The sequence below is a fragment of the Callospermophilus lateralis genome, unplaced genomic scaffold (assembly GCF_048772815.1).
Source record: "Callospermophilus lateralis isolate mCalLat2 unplaced genomic scaffold, mCalLat2.hap1 Scaffold_1272, whole genome shotgun sequence".
Classification (NCBI taxonomy): domain Eukaryota; kingdom Metazoa; phylum Chordata; class Mammalia; order Rodentia; family Sciuridae; genus Callospermophilus; species Callospermophilus lateralis.
The window spans coordinates 411,973-416,883 of NW_027512453.1; positions in this window are offsets into that span (position 1 = coordinate 411,973).

Genomic DNA, 4,911 nt, shown 5'->3' on the forward strand with positions numbered 1-4,911 from the left:
TACTCAGGGGTCCATTGGAATTGGGCATCTCCCTTTAACAGCGGGTATAAAGGAGCAGCTAAGGACGCGAACCCATTTATCCATAACCTGCAAAACCCAGCAATCCCAAGAAACTCTCTTAGTTGTCTGCTGTAAGATGGGGTTGGTATCTGCTCAACGGTTTGTTTTCTGGGCTCAGTGAGCCATCGTTTACCGCCCCTGAGGAAATAGTCATGGAAGGTTACTTCTTGCTGGCAAATTGGGCAATTTTGGCAGAAGCTCTATACCCGAGTTGAGCAAGCTCCGATAATAGTGCTTGGGTCCCAGTTCAGTTTTCCTTGGTGTTGGATGCCAGTAGCAGGTGATCCACGTATTGAAGCTGGGTGACTTCGGGGTGTGTAGTTCTGAAATTGTTGAGATCTCTGTGGAGGGCTTCATCAAAGAGAGTGGGGGAGTTTTTGAACCCCTCTGGGAGTCTAGTCCAAGTTAGTTGACTATACTTTCCGGTTTCTGGGTCTACCCACCCAAAAGCAAACAGCAACTGACTATCTTTATGCAGAGGCAAGCAAAAGAAAGCTTGTTTTAAGTCCAGAACAGTATACCATTTCTGCTCAGGGTTCAGAGTGCTAAGCAGTTGGAACAGATTAGGTACTGTGGGGTGAATGTCCTGCACTCTGTTGTTGATCTCTCTTTGGTCTTTAACAGGTTGATAGTCCCCGGTTCCTGGCTTTTTCTTCTAATAACAGGGGAGTGTTCCAGGCCAATTGACAGGGCCTTAGGACCCCTAAGGCCAGATATTTATGAATATAGGGCCTTATCCCATCTTTAGCTTTTTATGCTTAGAAGATATTATTTGACATTGATTGGGGAGGCTGAGGTTTTTAACTCCACTGTTATTGGAGGTTGTTTCACGGCCAGGCCTAACACAGCAGTTTTTGCCCAGGCATCTGGGTTATCTGTTATTCATTTCTGTGGTAGCTTGCCTGTTTGATCAGTCTTGGGGGGTGTGAAGAGTGGATGTTTATCTTCTACTAATATAGTTACAGCCGTGACTATAGGAGTTTTTACTGAAGGATTTAGAAATTTCTTTTGGGGGCTTTCAGGGTTAAAAGTTATTTTGGCCCAGAGCTTGGTGAGCAGATCTCTGCCCATCAATGGGTGCGGGCATTCTGGGATTACTAGGAAGGAGTGATGGATTTTTCCTTTCCCCAGGTCCATGGTCCTCTTAGTAGTCTAAGCCCGATATTTACTGCCATTAGCCCTTTGAACTACAGACCTTTTATTTGATAGACGGCCCAATGGGGCCCTGAGGGCTGAGTATACTGCTCCTGTATTCATTTCAAAGTTTACTGGGGTCCCCTACTCTTCAAAAGTTACCCTGAGCTAGGGGAAGGAATCTGAGCCCCAACTTTCTTAGTCATCCTCCAGAGTCAGAATGGCTGGCTGGCGTGTCTGTCTCTTTATAGGGCACTCTTTGGCAAAGTGTCCTTTTTTTTTACGGTAGGCACATTGATCTGAGGCCAGGGGTGGCCTCTGGCACGGGCCCAGGTATCCCTTCCTGTCACCTTATGTCTTAATTTCTGGCCTCTTTCTTGTTGTGACCAGGATCTAAGTCAATGCCTTAGCCTTTCTTTTGCTTCTCTCATCATCCCTTTGCTCCCTTTCTTTTTCCCTGTTTCTCTTTTATAGTATATTTTTTTGGCTTCTCTGACTAAATCTCTCTTTTAACTTTTTTTTTTAATATCCATGGCAGCTTCCCCAATTAAGGCCATCATGACAGATGCCTTTTGATCTGCTGCCTGAGGATCGAAAGGAGTATATCTCTTATATGCCTCCATAATTCTCTCTAGAAACATAGAGGTAGATTCATCAGGCCTTTTAATAATTTCTCTTACCATGGCCAAATTAGTTGGTCACCTAGCGGCCCCTTGGATACCCGCTATTAGAGCCTGGCAATAATTGGACATATGCTCCCTATCTTCAAAGGTGTTGGGGTCTCAGTTGGGTTGGTTTAAGGGGAAGCCGGCTTTGATTATGTTGGGAAGTTGTGTTGGTCGCCCATCAAGTCCGAGGATATTTTTTTCTAGCTTCCAGGAGGTTTTTCCTCTCATTCCTCTGTCGTGAAGAGAGTCCCTAGGAGTTGTTGGCAGTCATCCCAAGTAGGCAGGTGTGAAAACGTTGGCGAGTTCTCTGAGTTTTTTTAGCCGGGCCAGCTTCCTCTAGGGAAGGAGGGGCTGTGTGTGCCATTCGACAGTCATCTGGAGGGTGCTGGGCCATCCTGGCTTCCTCGAATGGTGGAGAGGCTGAGTAAGCAGCAGGGGAATTACTTACAGGGTTTTGGGGGTTGGGGGACAAGGGCAGAGGATAAGGACGAGTAGAGTCTTGAGACTCAGGGAGAACAGAGGGTGGAGGTTGAGGAGCAGAGAGTTTGAGAGATAGAATCGTAGGGGAAGGAGTAGGAGTGGGTGCAGGGACAAGGAAAGGCTTCACCCATGGAGGAGGAGATTTGCAGAGATCCTGACAAGTTAAGATATATGGCTATTGATCTGGATGGCTATGTGGCCCCGGCTGAAAGACAATATCTCAGACTTTTCAAATTAGTGCGAAGTAGAAACATCTTTCTAGGGGCCATCCGACTACAAAGGTGGGTTATTCTGAGACACAGAATCTGCCAGGTCTGGTGTTTTAATGAAAAAGAAAGAATCTGAGCCCTTAAGCAGACTTTGGTCCAGTGATTAAGGGTCAGGGACAGAGGCATTGAAGTGCTCTGTCCCATAATGAAATATACACAGACAGTGAAAGCAAAGACACACGACACAGACAAGACAAGACAATAAAGACAGACAATGGACGTCCAATACTGAGACCAGGACTGAGTAGCGGGCAAATCCTGATGGGCTGCCAATTCCAAATCTGAAAGAAAATATCACTGAGTCGAGGAGACTATGGTTCTTCGATTTCCCGAGTCCATCCCACAGGAACATGGCCTGTGGCTCTGTGACATGTGTGTCAGCCACCGTGGGAGAGAGCTCACGCTCTTTACCAATAGCCATTTTGTCAAACCCTAACCTGAATCCTGAAACCAGAAAGAGGGGCCTTATTTACCCCCAGAGGAGCCCATTGGGGGTCTTTCATCTGCAGCTGCCGGATCTCGCTGGGGCCACCAGAAGTAAAGGTCGGGTGAGCGTCGCTGGAAGAGACCACCAAGAGACTGTCTAATGCAACCTCAAAGGGTTTATTGGGAGTCCGGCATGCAAGGGCTCAGAGATCAGTTGAATAGAGCAGAGAGCCCTGAGAACAGCTTAAGAAGTGCTTATATATTTTCCTTGGAGAGGGCAGGGAGGGAAGTTTATTGATGGTTAAGGGCGAGTGGGCGGTTTGCGTGTAAATGGTTGATGGAGTACATTCTGCAGTTTGGCAGTTGGGGGCAGCACATTCTGGGAACAAGAAGAGCAAACAGTTCTCAAGATTTCAACAGTGTTTTATTAAGCATACAGAAAAACAGGACGTGACAAGTACCTATTTTATTAACCTTTCAATATAAGTATGAAAACAGAAATCTAGGTAAGATTTGAAGCCCAGAAGTTCATTTGGTCCTTGATTGGTATACTTAGCTTTGAATTACATTCCGTGGAGATGTCCTAGAATTATGGATATACAATGACACAGGACCTTGTACCTTCTCAGAGGTCAGTTCCAAAACACAGTCTCTAAGGGGAATCACACCAAAATTCAAGACAAGGTGGACCCAATTATTTCTACCAACCGCCACACAAATGCCCACAATTAAAACCAAAACACTCCGAAATGGCACTCATCTTCTTCCAAATAGACACTCATCATAACTTCTGGCAGGAGGATTCCATGAGAGGCGCAGCACAAGACAGTGTCCCAAATAATCTCCCTTTCCCCTCATTTGCCAAAAGTCAGAGTGGCCTGGACACCCTTCCTGTGAACCAGGAGTGATCAAATATGCCTGCCATTAATACAGCTCTGTTCTTCAATTTGAGGCCTACTGTCTGTGGGGTTTAGAGTCTTTATTTGAATTGGATTCATAAGAAAACCCAAGAACCTATGGGCTAGCATCTGCAGGGCTTTGAAGAACTCAATTGACCCAATGGATCCCTTTTCTCACTTGATGGAGGTCAGGAACCTTACAGAGGAATGCGAGAGACTTCATCAACAATGACTGATTTTTTGGCCATTTTGATTATGGATCCACACATGGGATCTTTCTTTAGACCCATCAGGTGCTGATAATCTAAGCCACAGGCTCACACAGGGCCAAGAGGATGATTCAGACACATCCCTTTACAACGCACTTAAGCAAAGAGCCACAGGTGATGCCCATTCATTTCCATTTGAAAACTGTTTTCTTCAGGCTTCACAAAAGCGTGGCCTGAGGCAAAGAACATCCTGACATTCAGGGCAACAGAACAATAGGTAATCAAAAGGCCCTTTGCAGGGTTTCTCTACTGAGACTTTCCGGGTCACACTGATATCTGACTTTTCTGAGATGCTTGCCATTCTCTTCAGCTATCCAGTACATGTCCATGTCACAGTGGTTGGAGGTGGTACATATCCTGGATGCAAATGCATGAACCTATTCTGGAGAGTGGCTAGATTTCAGGAAGAAAACATGAACTTAGGAAAATAGCAGGTGTTGCCCATCGATAAGGCAAGCCCTAGTGCATTCATAAATTGGGCAGGATGAATGCTGGGAAGCTTTCTACTTGACAGGAAACATCCATTGATGCATTCTCTTTTCTAATGTCTACAACCACGGACACTGTGGGATACACAGACATAGAAACACTCGCCTTGTGAAACAACTTACTAGAAACAGTTCACTCCAAACCAAACAAACCGACTTTCCTGCCTATTCTCAGAACATGAGACAAAACCACAAACACACATCTACACCCACAAAGG